The sequence below is a fragment of the Elephantulus edwardii genome, unplaced genomic scaffold (genome assembly GCF_000299155.1).
Source record: "Elephantulus edwardii isolate Elephantulus edwardi_28Jun2011 unplaced genomic scaffold, EleEdw1.0 scaffold00064, whole genome shotgun sequence".
Classification (NCBI taxonomy): domain Eukaryota; kingdom Metazoa; phylum Chordata; class Mammalia; order Macroscelidea; family Macroscelididae; genus Elephantulus; species Elephantulus edwardii.
The window spans coordinates 2,849,187-2,868,061 of record NW_006399814.1 but is presented as its reverse complement, the minus strand read 5'-3'; the positions used below and the strand labels follow the sequence as shown (position 1 = coordinate 2,868,061).

General features: G+C 41.8%; 1 pseudogene; it reads right to left on the bottom strand.

The window, feature by feature from the left end:
• LOC102851956 overlaps positions 1-18,875 on the bottom strand; it is a 120,561-nt pseudogene that overhangs the window by 58,586 nt on the left and 43,100 nt on the right.

The window sequence follows — 18,875 nt, the reverse complement described above, 5'->3', positions numbered from 1 at the left end:
CCAAATGCGATAATGGTCACCCATGGTGGACAGTGTTGGGTGGAGCTCCCAGTTCAAACAAGCTTGGAAGCAGGAGTGGCATCCACTTCCATAATAGCTTGTCTCCGGAAAGCCTATGAACCTGGAGAAAGGACGAAAGTTATACAGGTGTTCAGGTCTTCCGTTCATGGAATCGCTATGAGTCATCGATGACTCGACAGCACTCAACAACAACAGCTGCTCTACGAAGGGTCTTTCGTGTGATTTACAGCCTTGAAAAGCCTGATCAAGCAAAATGCCGGCTCCTAGTGGGCAATGACGAGTTGTCCCGAGAGCCGTTAGGTGCTGTGAAGTGCCTTCCACTCAGTGGTTCCCTGCGTGGCAGAACAAAGCATTGTCCGGTCCCGTGTCAACCTCACGTCAGAAGGTGTGAGTGTGAACCCACTGGGGTAGCCACTGGGCAAGTTCACCTCCAGCAGGTCTCTCACTTTCCCACTGACCCTCTCCTTGACCAAGCATGATGACCTTCTCCAGGGAGTGGCCTCCGCGGATAGAAACCCATCTAACCTGTGAGATAAAGTCCTCGCCCAGGGAGGATTCTGGCTGTACTTCTCACAACACTGATTTGTTCACTCTTCTGGAAGTCCGTGTTCTTTATTCACCAAGCTATAATGCAGACATGTCAATTCTTTTGTCATCTTCTTTATTAATTTTCCAACTTTTGCAGGCATATGAGATTTTGAAAATAGTATAACCTGGGTCAGGAGCACCTCAGTCCTAAAAGTGACATTTTTCCTCTTAGAACTTAAAAAACTCTTTTGGTGTCACATCGTCCAGCGCAATATGTTCTTAGATTTCATGACTACTGTTTCCGTGGAAATTGATGTGAATCCAAGCCCAATGAAATGCTTGACAACTTCAGTTTTTTTCTCTATCATTATTTTTCTCATTGGTCTACTTGTGAGAATTTTTTGATGCTTTTTTAAAAAATGCTGAGCTGTAACCCACGTTGAAGACTGAGGTCTTATACCTCTCTCAGTAATTACTTCAGGACCTCTTCTTCCAGCAAGAACGATTATGTCATCTGCATATTTCAGGCTGTTGACTAATCTCCTTCAAATGCTGGTGCTGATTTCTTCTTCATGTAGTCTTGCTTCTCAGATTTATTAGTTTAAATGATAAGCTAAATATTCATGTTGTTGTTGTTATGTGCCATTGAGTCGCTTGTGACTCATAGCGGCTTTATGTACGAAAGCCCTAAACCTTGGTCTACCCTATGGTCAATCTCACTGTCTCTGACAGACCTACTTCCATTACCCCAGTCATTGAATCAGTCCATCTCATTGAGGGTCTTCCCTTCTTGTACTGTCCCTCCACCCTCCCAAGCATGATGCTCCTCTCCAAGGACTGGTCCCTCCTTGCAACATGCCCAAAGTATGTCAGACGGAGCTTCAGAATCCTTGCCTCCAAGGGGCAGCCTGGTTTCACCCTCTCCAGGACAAACCTGCTTATTCTCCTAGCAGTCCACGGTATATTCAACACTCTTCTCCAGCACCACAGCTCAAAATTAAACTTGGTCACACACCATTCCTGATATTAAGACAAATTGTTCTTGTGATGTGTCATCAAGTCTAGTGTGACTCAGTGAACAATGTACTAACCCTGACCTATCCTCGGCCATCTTCATCCCCTCTGACATCATCAGCCCATTTCTTCAGTCACGGTGCCACACTAGCTCACTGAAGGTCTTCTTTTCTTTCACTGACCTTCTTCCATCTTCCCCAGCATTGAATGTCACTTTCCTAGGAACAGTCCCTTATAACAACATGTCCAAAGTATGTGAGACCAAGTTTCACCATCCTTGTGCCTCTCGAAAGGGGACCCAGATCGCACTGTCTCCAAGACATACCTGTTTGTTCTTTGGCGGTCCATGAGATATTCAGTACTCTTCTCCAAACCCCAACTTAAAGGCATCTATTCTTTTATCATCCTTATTCATTGTCCAGCTTTCTGATGCATATAAAAGGCATACAGTATCCTCTTATTAAACCCAAATCCATGTGTTGCTGCTGTTGTTGGGTACAATTGAGTCAGAACAGACTCATAACTGACCTCCAGTGTGTTTTCAAAGTATCACCTTGTTGTCTGTGTAGACTTCTGGGTCTACGTGGAGGCTCTGCTAGTCTAGTAGTGAAGAGTTATGCATCCAACCCAAAAGCACATGATTCAGATTTACCAAATGTCCCATGAGAGAAAGACGGGCAATATCCTCCTATGTGATTTACTGGCTCTGAAAATCTGCTGGAGGATAAGTTACGAGTTGGTTCCAACTCAAGAGCACACAACAACAACAACAACAAAAACAACATCACGAGCATAATTCAGAGTTTCTGAATTTTCATTCCTCTCAATGCTGTTCACAATTTTTTTATGATTTATAGACTTAAATGCTTTCACATAGTCAATATTACTGGTATTCTCTGGGTTTTGACCACAATCCACCTAACTTCAACAATAATATCTCTCATTTCATCTTCTCTTCTGAATCTGGATTGAATTTCCGGAAGATTTCTGTCAATATCTAGCTATAGTCATTTTTAAATTGTCAATAGAGAAATTTGTCTGTATGTGATGTCAATGTTTACGTATATTCACCTTCCATTTTCTTTGGAAATTTCTTCTTCACATCGCCTTTCTTTGGACTAGCATGCTTATAGTCCAGTTCTGATGGGTTGAATAATGCAGAAAATATCAAAAGAAGGTAGAAGGAATATGAATACACAGAGTACTGTACCAAGAAGAGTTCGTTGACTTTGAGGCATATCAGAAGAATCAATGGTACTGTAGAAGAAGTTCAAGCTGCATTGAAGGCATTGGTGGAAAACACTGTAAGAAATGACAGATTCTTTTCAAGGAGAGGAGCAAATGGGGGGAGGGGGGAGGGGTTTGTGCGGGGAGAAGGGTGCAACAATGAATGAATGGAATCCCAAAATCTCTGTAGATGTTCATTGAAATGAAAAATAAACAACCTAAATTAAAAAAAAAAAAAGAAATGACAGATTGTCTGCTGGGGTATTTCAACAGATAAAAGCAAAGCTAGAACAGACCAATTGTTGATGACAAGAAATTGGGAAAACAGCACAGGGCTGACCAACTATAAGTGGTCTCTAGTTCATTCAGTATTTCCTTGCTCTGTTCTGACAACTGCCTCCCGATCCAAGTATAGGTTTCACATATGCACGATCAAGTGTTTTGGGATTCCCATTCTTCTCAGAGTCAGCCAAAGTTTGTTGTGGTGCACACAGACACCTTTGCAAAGTCAATAAAATACAGATAGACATTCCCTGGTGCTCCGTGTTTTCAGCCAAGATCCAGCTAATATTAACTACAATATCCCTAATGCCAAGGCCTCTTCTAAATCCAGCCTGCACTTCAGGTAGTTATCTGCTGGTGTGCTAGTCCAGTCCTTTTTTGGATAATATTCAGCAGACTTTTGCTTGCATGTGATATTAATGAGATTGTTTGATAATTTCTGTACTCTGTTGGATCACCTTTCTTTCTTTGGAATAGAAACAAGCCAGCTTATCAGGTGATTGTCCTCAGATTTCTTGGTACAACTTAGTGAGTACATCTAGGGCAGCATTTGTTTGTTAAATTACATAAATTGGTATACCGTCAATTCCTGGGGACTTGTTTTTTGCCAATTCTTTCAGAGAAGCTTGAACTTCTTCCTTCATCACCACAGGTTCTTGCTCATATATTGCTTCATGAAATTCTTCTGTGCCCACCAATTTATTTTGGTACAATAACTCTGTATTCTTCTTCCATCGTCTTCTAATGCTTCCCGAATCATTTAATATTCTGTCTAAAGAATCCTTAAGTATTGCAACTGGAGGCAATACAGAACAGAGCAAGGAAACACTTCCTGGTTCAAAATTGGGAAGGATGTATGCCAGGGATGTGTCTTATCTCCATACCTTTTCAATCTATATACAGAATATATTATCTGGGAGGCTGGGCTATGTGAGGAGAAGCGTGGCATCAGGATTGGAGGGAGACTCATCAACAATCTGCATTATGCAGATGACACAACCCTGCTTGCTAAAAATGAAGAGGACCTGAAGTGCTTGCTGCAGAAGGTCAAGGACGGCAGCCTTCAAATTGGATTGAAGCTCAACATCAAGAAAACAAAGATTCTCACCACTGGGCGTATTGATAGCATCATTATAGACAGTGAAGAGATTGAGATTAACGGCTTTAGTTTGTTTAGCTTCACAATCAATACTCTTGACACCAACAGCCAGGAAATTAAAAGGAATTTAAAGGAAATTAAAAGTACTTCATTTGAAAGTCTGATGTTAGAGACCTCCTCAAACTACTGAACAGCAACAATGCCAGTCTGGGGACTAAGGTGTGTCTGATACAGGCCATAGTCTTTGCAATCACTTGATATGTAACAGAGAGCTGGACAATGACTAAGGGATAATAGAGGAGAGTTGATGCCTTTGAGCTGTGGTGTTGGAGAAGAGTATTGAATGTACCATGGACTGCTTGGAGAGCAAACAGATTTGTCCTGGAGAGAGTGAAGCCAGGCTGCTCCTTGGAGGCAAGGATTCTGAAGCTTCGTCTGACATACTTTGGACATGTTACAAGGAAAGACCAGTCCTTGGAGAGGGATGTCATGCTTGGGAAGGTGAAGGACAGTGAAGGAGAGGAAGACCCTTGATGAGATGGAATGATTCAGTGACTGGGATATCGGGGGTAGATGTGTTGGAGACAGTGAGATTGGCACAGGATAGAACAGAGTTTGGGGCTATTGTACACAGGGTTGCTATGAGTCACAGGTGACTCAACAGCACATAACAACAACAGCATTCCAGTCCATAAACTGGTATAAAATCTTAAGTATTCATTTTGATACATTTCTACTGATTGACCAGCATGAGATTGAGAAACGTCTAGGGTTCCAGCACTTAAATATCCCTCAGTTTCATGGGTTGTATCTCTCTCATTCTCACTAGATTCATGGGAGTGAGAAAAGAAAATCCCCTAATATTTCTGGCTCCTGGACTGAGAAGAGAAGTAACTACTTGAAGATATACTGAGGGCATTCTCCCTAACAGAGCCTCACTCGGCAGGGGGGTCTTCTGCACAGACGCTTCTTCTTGAGAAGTGAGTGTAATTACCAGGCTCCAGCCTCCTCCTACCTTCTTGTCTCATCCAAGGGTGAAAAATAAGATTGGAACAAGTGTGAAGGTCATAGCCTAGAGACATAGTCCACTCTAAGACTAAGATTTAATCATAAAATTGCAGAACAGTTCCTTTCTTCCATAATTCAGCACTTGACCAGCAGGACCCCAGCACACTGCAGTGGATTAGGGCAGACAGAACTGCAAAGCTCAGTGTCCCTCTGAGGGGGCTTGCTGCAGGATGTCCTGAGTTAAGCAACCAAGCGCCACAGTGACTGCCACCAAGTGCATCTGGACTCCTGGCAACCCCGTGTGGTACCGAGCAGAACCGCACTGCAGGGTTTCCTCGGCTCTGACAGCCACTGAAGCAGATTACACAGCCTCATCCAGGAAACTGCTGGTTAAGATCGAGCTACTAACCTTCAGGCTACTCATCCACGTGCTCCTTGTGTGGACTCCGGCTTGCAGCAGCCCTCTGTGGGACTGTGAGGCTGCAAATCTTAAAAGGAGGACAGTGTCCATCTTGCTCCCTTGAAGCAGCTGGTGGATTTGAACTACTGGAGCTGTGCACAGACCTTTGGTCAGTAGCACAACACACTGCGAACTCTTGCACCAGAGCTCCTACATAGCTGAGTAAAAGGTTTTGGCACTCTCCAGGGACCTTGAACAATTGGGGGGCGGGGGCGGGGAGACATTAAAGGAATTTGAAACCTCTAGAAGCCATGCACTAAACTAGCCACACATAACACTTCATACAATCACTTGTTTATGTCAATTCTTGGATTTTATTTCATGTGCTTGGCTTACAACAACAATAGAAAAATGCAAGAAATATTAAACTTCAAGGGAAAACTCAGTATGAGGAGAAAAAACAAGATCTACATAAGACACTTGTGTTGGGGTTGTCAGTATTTGAAAGGACTGATGGAAAGAGTAAATAGTCACTGTACCAAAAGGAATTGGCAGACATTAGAAGAATTTCATGAAACAACGTATGGGCAAGAGCCTGTGGTGATGAAGGAAGAAGTTCAAGCTGCTCTGAAAGAACTGGCAAAACACAAGGCCCCAGGAATAGATGGCATACCGATTCACATATTCCAACTGACTCTGCCCTAGATGTGCTCACCAAGTTGTGCCAAGCAATCTAGAGGACCTGGCCAACTGATTAGAATAGATCTGTATTTGTTCCCATTCCAAAGAAAGGTAACCTGACAGAGTGCAGAAATTATTGAATGATATCATAGATATTACATCCAAGTAAGATTCTGCTGACGAACAGCACATCAACAGAGAACTGCCTTAGAGCGCAGGCTGGGTTTAGAAGAGGCTGGCACTAGAGATATTATAACTAATGTTAGAAGGATCTTGGTTGAAAGCAGCGAGTACCTAACGCTAACCCTAATCTGTGTTTCATTGATTATGCAAAGACATTTGACTGTGTGGATCACAACAAGCTGACTGATTCTGAGAAGAATGGGATTGTGCTTATGTGAAACCTATACCTGAAAGAGGAGGCAATCTTCAGAACAGAGCAAAAAAACACTTCATGGTTCAAAACTGGGAAGGGTGTACACCAGGGATGTGTCCTATCTCCATATCTTCTCCATCTATATGCAGAAGAAATTATCTGGGAGGTTGGACTGTGTGAGGAGAAATGTGGCATCAGGATTAGAGGAAGACTCATCAACAATCTGTATTATGCAGATGACACAACCCTCCTTACTTAAATTGAGTAGGACCTGAAGAACTTGCTGCAGAAGGTCAAGGATTACAGCCTTCAATATGGATTAAAGCTCAACATCAAGAAAACAAAATTCTCTGGGCTGATTGGCAGCATCATGATAGACAGATAGATGATAGATAGATAGATAGATAGATAGATAGATAGATAGATAGATAGATAAACAGCTTTAGTTTGCTAGTTTGCTTGGCTCCACAATCAACATCTTAGTACCAGCAACAAGGAAATCAAGAGACAAATTGCCTTTGGAAAGTCTGCTGTCAGAGACCTCTCCAAAACTAAAGAGCAGTGATGTCAGTCTGGAGACTAAGGTGCACCTGATCCAGGCCATAGTCTCTGCTATTATTTCTATGTATCAGAGAGCTGGACAATGACTAGGGAGGATAGAAGGAAAATTAATGCCTTTGAGCTGTGGTGCTGGAGAAGAGTATTGACTATACCATGGACTGCTAGGAGAACAAACAGGTTCATCCTAGAGAGGGTGAGATCAGGCTGCTCTTCTGAGGCAAGGATTCTGAAGCTTCGTCTGACCTATTTTGGACATGTTGCAAGGTGGGACCAGTCCTTGTAGTGGGATGTCATGCTTGGGAGGGTTGAGGGACAGCACAAGAGAGGAAGACCCTTGATGAGATGGATTGACTCAGTGACTCGGTACAGGCTAGAGCAGAGTTTAGGTCTGTTGTACATAGGGTCACTGTGAGTCACAGGTAACTTGACGGCATATAACAGCAACAACAACAATCAAGCAATCAATCAATCCCCATACCTTAGCATTTTCAATAGCTTCCTATGCATCTGAAAGATGGATGATGAATAAGGATGATCAAAGAGGAATCAATGTCTTTGAATTGTGGTTGTTTCGGACTGCAAACAAATCCGTCTTGAAGGAATTGCAACCAAAGTTCTCCTTAGAGGCAAGATGATGAAACATATCTCACTTCCTGTGCGTACCTTTTCAAAAGGAACCAATCTTAGCAGAAAGGCATCCTGCTGGGAGATGCAGAGGGTCATTGAAAATGAGGAAAATGGAAATGACACAACGACTGCGCCAGTGGGCTTGAACATGACAGAGATAACCACTGAAGAGTAATTGATCCGATGTCAGCCAACAACAGCAGTATGGATAATATGCTAAAGGCTTTACTGGAAAAAGTAGATAAGATGTAAGGATCAATGAAAGGGCAAAACATAAATGATATAAATAGAAAGAATATACACTAACAGAAGCTAAGAATGCTTTAGCTGTGTTTGTCCAGAGACTAGGCACAGTGGATCAAAGAATCATAGAAGTTGAAGGTCTATCAGTGGAAATGTCTCAAATTGAAAAACAAAGAGAAGAAGGTCTGAAAAATAATGAAGAAAAGAATATCCAAGAACTTTGGGAAAGTTGCAAAATGTGTCATTTGCATCTAAGGGGAAAACCAGAAATAGAATCAAGAGAGAAAGGAACAGAAGGCATATTTGAAGTGACAATGGCTGAGAATTTTCCAAAATGGCTGAGAGTTTTCCAAAACTGTTAGCACATCTCAAACTACAGTTCCAGGAAGCTCAGCTAACACTAAAAGGATAAATTAAGAAGCTCTACACCTAGTTACATTATATTCTAGTCGATTTACATCAGAAGATTGAAGACAAAATATAGATCTTGACAGAAAGCACAGGAGCAAGCTGTAGTTACTTACCTAGTGAAATGACACCGGAAACAATTCATCCTAGTGACCGAGGGATCACCAAGTGCCAACCTCCACTCCCCTGAGGCCAGCAGAACTGTCAGCTGCTCGAGAATGGGTCAACGGAGAGTCCTGTATAGAGTGGGAGGAAACTTTGGAGCAAAACTCAAAAATCACAAAAATGACCAGGATTGCTTGTCTAATAAAGATTTGTTAAATCCCTGAAACTGTTGCTCTAATGAGTCCTTCAAGCCTAGAAGTAAGCTCACCCCTGTGGTTCCAGTTTCAACCACAGTCGCCATGGTTGTTATGTGAGCAACACCCTGAGCTAATCAACGCCGCAGCATTTCCCCACTTCTCGCCTCACCACTCGTGCCTCTCACGTCCATTTATTGTCTAGTCTCTCCCGCCTTGATTTCTGAACTGTCTTCTGGGGCAAATGTGCCCTTCTGTGTGATCGATTCTTCTAAGTAGGGTGTTGCTCACATGACAAGCATGGCTATTGTCTGGGTGAAAGTGGAACCATAGGGGTGAGCTTCATTTTAGGCTCAAAGGGTTATGGTTAAGGTCATGGTTTCAGGGGTTCAACAAATATTTATTAGAAGAAATCCTGATCATATTTGCAATTTTGAGTTTTGCTCCACTGAGTTCAGCAATGTTGTTACATTGAGGAACTAACAATTTCCGCTTGCTCAGCTCCACACCCAACACTCTTGACACCAGTAGTCAGGAAATAAAAAGACAAATGGCACTGGGGAAGTCTGCTGTCAGAGACCTCTCAAAAGTGCCAAAGAGCAATGATGTCAGTGCAGAGAATAAGGTGAGCTTAATCCAGGCCATGGCCTTTGCAATTACTTGCTATGCATTAGAGAGCTGTATGATGACTAAGGATGACAGGAGGAGAATTGATGCCTGTGAATTGTGGTGTGGTAAAAGAGTACTGAACATCTGAAGGACCACCAAGAGAACAAACAGGTTTATCTTGGAGAGAATGAAACCAGGTTTCTCCTTGGAGGCTAGGATTTTGAAGCTACATCTCACATACTTTGGGCACATGTCCAGGAGGAATTGATCCTTGGAGAAGGACATTATACTTGGAAGGGTGGAGGGACAGCACAGAAGAGGAAGACCCTCGATGGGATGGATTGACACAGTAATTGGGGTAATGGGATGAGGTGTGTTGGAGTCAGTGAGACTGGCTCAGAACAGGGCAGGCTACGGAGCTATTGTACGTAGGGTCACTATGAGTCGTAAGCAACTTGATGGCACATATTAACAACTGAGACACTGTAATTAACATAGCAAGATATGCATGAATGATTGAATGTAAAATTAATTGATCTGTACACTTGCCCTCAACTCTCAAGAAAATGACGACGTTTGTTTACAAAAAAAGTGAATGAGAAATGAAGATCTTATCAAGCAAGCAAAAGAAAATCAAGAGAATGTGTCACTGGTGTACCTGCTTCCAAGAAATACTAGACATTGCTCAGAGTGAAAGAAAATAATGCAGGTCTGAAATAGGGACCTACTTAAGGAAGGAAAGTGTGTCAGAGAAAAATATTAAATATAAAACAGGACATTTTAATATTCTTGATTCATCTGATTTAAAATAATAAGTTTCTCCAAGTTCGTAGAGGTTTCACGGGCATCTGGTTTAGGAAGTGGATGCCACTCCTGCTTCCAAACCTGTCTTACAGCTGGGAGCTCCAGCAGATGCTGTCCGTATTGGTAAAGCATTATTGCATTTGACACCCCAATGACACAGTTTCAGCATAACAACAAACCCAGATTACCTCAGTACAGTACTTTGAGAGGGAGTGATGTACAAAGTAGAAGAATGTTCCTCCGAAATATAGCAACATTAGTCTCACTTAGCAATGGTTAAGAGTCATCAAATAGAATACGTAGAGACCCTATGAACAAAAGACATGAGCTCTGTTCTAGAATTAATCCCATTTCTTTATGTTTACGGAGTTTATAGAGTTTCCAGAGGCATCTGGAGTAGGAAGTGGATGCCACTCCTTCTTCCAAACCTGAATCAAGTTCCTCCAGTGTCCATGATGGGTGACCATTGTGGCATTTGGCACAGCTATAACACAGTGATTGGCAGCTCTAAGTTATTCAGTACAGCAAATAGACCAACAACTGCTGTACCACTTAAAAAATATTGATTCTCATATTAATAAATGTGGCCTGCGGGCCCTATGGAATTTTAAAGACACACTCAGCAAATGCTGTTAGCTATGCTCCACTCTTGGGTCCTTGTCAAGTAGGGAAGCATCCGCTTGTGGAGGGAAAACCCATTGACACAAACCAAATATCATCAAAGAATGTAGCTTTCAGTATTGATTGTATTACCAATAACCCAAGTCAAACACAGACCAAATGCAAACCAAGACATTCCTTACGTGACCCCTATCAAGACAGGAGAAACCAAATGTGGAACCACAGCCCAGCAGCCTCCATGGCCAGCTGCAGACATCCCCCAGTGTGTGGGTAGGAGAATTGTCACAGAGAGTGAAGGGGACAGCGTTGAAAGGTGTGCACCATTTATGAAGCCATATAGTGTTGTTTGCACGTAGCTGTTGTTATGTGACATCAAGTTGCCGGTGACTTATTATAATCCTATGCAACCGATCTGAACCCTGCACTACCCCGAGTCAATCTCACTGTCTCCAGCATACCTAACCCCATTACTTCAGTTACTGTGTCAATCCATCTCCACAGTCTTCATCTCTTGCATTGTCCCTCCAGCCTTTGAACATGGTGTCCTCCTCCAAGGACTGGCCCCTCCCAGTAACACGGCCAGAGTACGTCAGACGGAACTTCAAAATCCTTGCCTCCAAAGAACAACTTGTTTCCACTCCATCCCTTTAGGACAAATCCGTTTGTTCTCTTGGCAGTCCATAGGATGTTCAATACTCGTTTTCAGCACCACAACTCATCAATTCTTCTGTTATCTTTAGTCACTGTCCAACTATCTGATGCAAAACAAGTAATTGCAAAGACCATGGTGTGGATCAGTTACACCTAGTCTCTACACTGACATCATTGGTCTTTAGCATTCTGGAGAATTCCCTGACAGCAGATTTTCCTAATGCAATTCATCTTTTGATTGCCTGACTGCTGGTGACAATATTGTTGATTGTGGATCCAAGCAAGCTGAAATTGTTAACAACCGCAATCTCTTCTCCATCTATCACGGTCTGTCAATTGGCCCACTGGTGAGAATCTTTTCCTTGATGTTAAGCTTCAATCCATACTGTAGTCCTTGACTTCCGCAAATGCTTCATGGCCTCCTCAGTTTTGGGAGGCGAAGCTGTGTCGTCTGCATAACACAGCTTGTTGATGAGTCTTCCTCCAGTCCTGACACCACATTCCTCCTCGTGAAGTACAGCCTCAGAATCATCTGTCCCACATAAAGATTGAAAAGTATGGAGACAGGACACGTCCCTGACACTCTTTTCCTGATTTTGAACAATGCTGTGCTTGTTTCCTTACTCTGTTCTGACAGTTGCTTCCTGGTCCAAGTATCGGTTTCACATGAGCACAATCAAGTATTCTGGAATTTCCATTCTTCTAAATGTTAGCCACAATTTGTTGTGATCTATGCAGTCAAATATCCTTCCACAGTCATTGAAGCACAGATAGACATTCATCTAGTACTCTCTGCTTTCAGCCAAGGTCCATCTAACATTGGCTATAATGTCTCTAGTGCCACAGCCTCTTCTAACCCCAGCTTATATTTCTGGTAGTTCTCTGTAAATATGCTCTTCCAGTTGTTTTTAGATAATCTTCAGCAGAATTTTACTTGCATGTGATATTAACACGTTGCTGCAAATGACGGTAATACATCGGGGGGCAGGAAGTGTTTCTAAGTGCGGTCGTCAATTTAAAAGTGTGCTGCAACATGTTAATAATACTGTTCACAAACAGACTTAGATTATTTTTAAATGTTTACTAGAAGCCCTACAGCAACCAGTTAAGTAAACAATGAATAAAATTTACATGTTAGAGTTGAGAAGAAATGGAATCACTTCACATGATCAAATAAAGCCAAAAAATAAGAAAATATTAATAAGAAATAAAGCGCACATGCAACAAATAAAAATCAGTTTAAGCCTTGGAAGTGTCAATTCAACTATGTTCATGTTGAATGCAAATGTTCTAAATATAGTAAATGGAAGAAAAAGACCCAGTGAGTATGAAAGAGGAAACCCAGTTCTATGTTGTCCAAAAGAGATCCACATTAAATATAAAGACATATATGAATCAAAAGTAAAGAGATGAAAAAAAATCAATGTCACTAAACATTTAGAAATTACTGAATTTGTGCCTGTTCTGTTGTGTATATTTTTACCACAGTAAACAAACAAACAAACAAAAAAACAAAAAAAAAACCCCAACCACAACAAACCCAACAACAAACAACTTATCAATATCATTGAAGTTCGTTTTATTGCTTCATCCTTCTCTGTGCATCTCTGGGCATTATTTCCATGAAGAAGCCAATTGCTGTCCCTCCTATTTTTGCAAAATATTATTATTGTATGTGTTTGTATACATGAACAATATATAATACTTTTTGTTTAAATCTTTATTTAACAAGCAACAACTTATATGTGTAGCTTTGTTCTCTCTTTTTGATTCAGCATTTTGAGGTCTCTCCTTGACATCAGCATTGAACACATAACTCATTGGTTAAATCTGCCCTGTGTTTTTCTGATGCATTAGGACGTCCCACTTATTTGTCTATGCTCTTGATCATGAACATTTGAGGATCACATTATGTTCGCTGCTACAGACACCACTGCAGAGACTCCCTTACTCCAAGATCACGTACGTGACAGTACAACATCAGCACTACTGTTGTTGTTAGATGGCTTTGAGTCAGTTCAGCTCATAACTCCTTCTTATATGACAGCACAAAACACTGCTCTGTGTGTTGTTTCAGCTCACTGCTGGGTGCCTTACAACACAGCACTGGAGGGACTCACCTTCCAGTACGTCACAGTGTGGACAGTGTTCTGCTGTCATGTGTAACATTTTCACTGGCTCATTTTCCTATTGGAAGAGACTTATTGGTACTGGCTGCCAGCCTATCTGCGCCTGGAAGCTCTGCTGAAACCTGTCTACCACAGGTGACTCTGTTGATATCTAAATACTGCTGGCATCTGTAGTATCACCACAACATAGAAGTCACCATAGACAACCACTCTTTACAATTGTTACCTTTTGGGGTTGCTGTTGCTTCTTTGTAGTTTGTTTGGTAGCTTTCCCTGAGTCAGCTCTGACCCGTTCAGCCGTGTGGACAAGGGAATATAATGCTGCCCATTTTGGACCACCCTCATGAGTTGCAGGTGACTCGACAGCACACAACAACAACAAATCCGATGTAATTACCTAGAGATTGTGGTTTTCCTGACAATGTGTTCAAAGTAAACGTGTCTAAGCCTCACCATTTACACATCTAAGGAGATTCTGATTGTGGTCCTTTGATGATGTATTGCACATCTAAGGAGCATTCTAGTTGTGGTCCTTTGATGATGGATTTGCGTGGTTTTTTGGTCATCCACCTTACGTGTGATATTCCTTACCACCACTCATTCAACTGCATCGATTTTTCTTAGATCATTCTTTTCATTGTCTAGATTTCAGATCCACATCAAATGATTGAAGGACCAGGGCTAGATTTATAAGAGGGCATTCCAGTTGCTATTTCTCCTCCAGGCTGTGTAAAGCATCCTCTCTCCTCAGCTCCTTTTAATTCATATTCACCGTTGTCCACTTACATTTTATAAAATGATGGATAAGAATGTTTATCTCAATATTCCTTGTAGTATTGCTGGATATTTTGCAAAATATATATTTTCATATCTTTATGGTATAGCAATTGACATGTTTCAGCAATCAGCTGCAGCCCTGGAAATGCTGACTTGCTTGTGCAAAGAAACTTGGAACAGCTTCCTACCTGACCAACAAACTGGAAGAGATCCACATTTGTTCCAATCATCCACAAAGATGCAATGTAGAAATTATAAAATCATGTCATTAGTATCTCAGGCAAATCAAATCTTGTTAGAGATGATCCAAAATGGCTAGAACAGCACATGAACAGAGAACTTCCCCAAGTTCAAGATGGATTTGGAAAAGGGCACACACTGAGAATGCCATTCCTCATTTCACAAGGATCGTGGATGAAAGCAGATCACAAAAGAAAGGCATTTACTTGGTTTTTTATAGGCAGTCGACTATGTAGATCAAAACAAAGTATGACTAATATTTAGAACAAATGGACTTCCCAGAGCACTTAATTATGCTCTCACAAAACCTATCTATACCTAGATCAAGAAACTGTTGTTCAAACAGGGCAAGGGAACAAGTATGGCTTACAATGAGAAAAAAGCTGTATACGACGGCTGTATCCTTTCTCTATATCCATTCAATCTGTAGGCTGCATACATTGATATATAAAGTGGATTTTATAAAGAGGAATATGGCATCAGGATCAGGGGAAGACTCATCAACAACCAGGTGATGTTATCCGGTTGATATGACCTTACTTGCTGAAAACAAGGAGGGCTTGAAACACTTAGTGCAGAAGATCAAGTACTACAGCCTTCAATATGGGCTACACGCCGACGTTAAAAAGACAAGAATCCTCTCTAGTGGGCCACCAGGTACCATCATGATTGGTGGAGAGAAGAGTGAAGTTGTTAATGATTTCATCTTACTTGGATCAACAATCAACATCCTTGGTACCAGCTGTCAAGAAATCAAAAGACATGCTACATTGGAAAGACGTCTGCTGTAAAAGGTCTCTCTATGGTTCTGAGGAATAGTAATTTCAATATAAAGACTAAGATACACTTCATTCAAACCATAGTTGTTTGAATTATTCCTTATGTTTCTGAAAGTTGTAAATGTATAATGATTACAGAAGAAGAATCCATGCCTTTGGGATGTGGTGGTGGAGAAGTTGTTGCTGCGATCAAACACCTACGACTCATAGTGACTCTGTGTACAACAGCTCTGAATCTGGCCCCATCCTGAGCTAGTCTCACACATCTCCAGCACATCTAATTACATTGTCCCAGTTATCTTGTCAATACATCTTGTCAGGGGTTTTCCTCTCCTGCGCTGTCTCTCCACCTTTCCAAGCATAGTTTTCTTCACCAGGACCGATCCCTCTTGGCTATGTGCCCAAAGTATGTTAGACAGAGCTTCAAAATCCTCGCCTCCAAGGAGAACTTTGGTTTCACCGTCTCTGAGACAGACCTGTTTGTTCATCTGGCAGTCCATGGCTTGTACAAGGCTCTTCTCCAGCACCACAACTCAAAGGCATCAGTTGTTCTTCTGTCATCCTTAGTCATTGTCCAGCTCTCTAATGTATAGCATGTGATTGTGAAGATGACGATCTGGATCAGGTGCACCTTAGTCTCCAGACTGACATCATCACTCCTCAGCACTCTGGAGAGGTCCTCACAGCACACTTCCCCAGTGAAATGAATCTTTTGATTTCTCGACTGCTGGTGCCAAGAGAGTTGATTGTGGAGCAGAACAAATTGAAATTATTAACAACCTCAATCTCTTCTCTGTTTTTCATGGTGCTGCTAGTTGGCCCAGTTGTGAGAATCTTTGTCTTCTTGATGTTGAGCTTCAACCCATATTGAAGACTGCAGTCCTTGACCATCGGCAATGCTTCAGGTCCTCCTCAGTTTCCACAAACAAGGTTGTATCATCTGCATAAGGCAGGCTGATGATGAATCTTCCTCCAATCCTGATCCACATTCTTCCTTCTAAAGATAGCCTCTTGAATGATCTGTTCTGCATATAGATTGAAAAGGTATGGAGACAGAACACATGCCTGACACCTTTCCTAATTTTGAACCATGCAGTGTTTCCTTGCTCTGTTCTGACAACTGCTTCCTGGTCCAAGCATAGGTTTTGCATGAGCACAAGTGTCTGGAATTCCCAATTTCTTAAAGTTTCTGTTGGAGAAGAGTACTGAATACCCCGTGAAATGCCAAAAGAACAAACAGATAAGTCTTGGGGAAAGTTAAGCCAAGGCAAGAATGATGAAACTTTGTCTCGCATACTTTGGGCATGTTGTTAAGAGACGCCAATCTTTGCAAAAGACATCATACTTGGAAAGACGGAGGATCAGAAACAGAGATGAACTCTCAGCTAGACGGGTTGCCACAACGACTGCATCAATGGACTTGAGTACTTCAGGAATGTTGAGAATTGTGCAGGGTTCAGATTTGTCAATCATGAAGTCACTACGAGTTGTAGTTGACTTGATGGCATCTTATAACAACAACAACAACCTATATTTTTATAAAACGTTCTCTTTCTTTTTTGTCAAGATGTTCAGATGTTCTGAAGCCCTTTGTCGGTTGTACAGATTACAAGTATCTTTTCTTATGGTACTGGTTCCATGGTTTAACTGTACACTGTTCTAAATTTTGATGCTATGAAATACATCACTTCCTTTCAGTTTTGTGCTTTTGTGTCTTATTTAAGAACTACTTCCCACACTGATTTTATGAAAACATTTTCTTCTAAGATTCTGAAGTTTTGCTGTTAACATTTAAATTTTCGTGCCATCTGGAACTCAATTTTGTGTATAGCTTAAAGAAGGGATAAAATTTTATCTTACCATATGGCCAGCCGGTTGTCCTCATATTTATTGAGGAGCCCACCCATTCTCCACCGATCTGCTACGACAGCTCTGTCCCCGCCAAGCATGCAAACAAGTTTGCACATGTTCTTGGAGCCCCGCTTCCCTCTCACTGATCGGCTTGTTGAGCCTCACACCTCTGTTACAGGCTGGTCAATTCTTAACGCAGTGTTTCTGTCTTTGACACGAGCACACAGAAGCTCCCCAAGCCAGCTACAACCACTGCATGAATCATAAGCGCGGCATTCTTTTCTTGGGGTTGTGTTTGTTTTGTTTTTTTTTTTATGTTGCCCGATTTGTTTATTTTCACAGATAAAAGTCTTTCCTTACTCCTTTAGTGTGACTTGGAATCAGTAGGGGCGTAATCAAATGTGCTCTCAGACTCTAACAGGACAACGGGAAGACAGGGAGAAGTTCCAGTCCATCCTGAGACTCTGGAGGAGAAGAAGACCCTGGTCATTTACTTCGAAAAAAGCCAGCCACGGGGCAGCCTGCAGAGCATAGCTGTCCTCTCACTCACACAGGGCCCCTCGGAGATGGAGAACACTCAGTGACAACTCTTCCTTTCCATTTTTCTTTTTAAAAGGATGGATCGAAAATGTCCACAATATTCAGACAGATCCGTCCACAAATCATTTCTATAGAAAGTACTCTTTTGGGCATCTGAAGTCATTCTCTGCGTTCTAGATAGACAGGTACCGGCTGTCGTGTGTCTCGTGGTACTTTTAGCCTGAAATGGTGTAGAGTATGCAATAGATGCTCAGTAGATGTCTGTAAAATGAATAAAAAATGTGCTTGACTGGGTGAAGCCAGGTATAACATTTCCAGTGATGAACCAGATATTGTGCTGTAGGTCAGAGAGTAAAGAGGTGAAACTTGAACAGGGTCTGCTCTGTGGTTGGAGATAAAGCCATGGCAATAAAATGACAACAACAATCATACTATGACCAAGAAACTTTTGTGGCTTAGCTGTGAGAAGCTGCACTCCTAACTCAGAGGCATGCAATGGGTTCAGATATATTAGTCACTCTACAGGTGAAAATATATAGGCAAACTCTTCCAGTGTGATTTATTGCCTCTGAAAACTCCCTGACGGTTCAGCTATGGGTTGGTTCTGACAACAACAGCAACCGAGCTAAGACTGAGGATTTTACTTCACTTGGATGCACAATCAAAGCTTATGGACATGATTCATACCAGTGCTTGTCCTTTTGTGACTGAGATATTTCATTCAGCATGCTATCCTGCAGGGTCACCTGCAGGTCACCACATAGATGGTGTTTTATACCACCACTGTTATAAAGCAGTTATGATATGAGGGTTTGGGAGGAGAATAGGATAAGAGGAGATAGATAATGAACATTGCACTGGAATAGATGAAGGGAATTACTTCTTAAAAGGAATATATTATCAGGCATCACGTGTATGACCACAGCCCAGAATAAGACGTACATTGCAAAGAGGACTGGAGGCAGCAGGGGTGGGAGGAAAGGAGGCAATTGTGCAACAATGAATGAATATTGTAAAAAAAAAAGAACTTGGGGAGGAAGGGAGGCAGGAGGGAAAACATGCAATAATGAATGAACAAAAATAAAATTTTTCTGTAAACT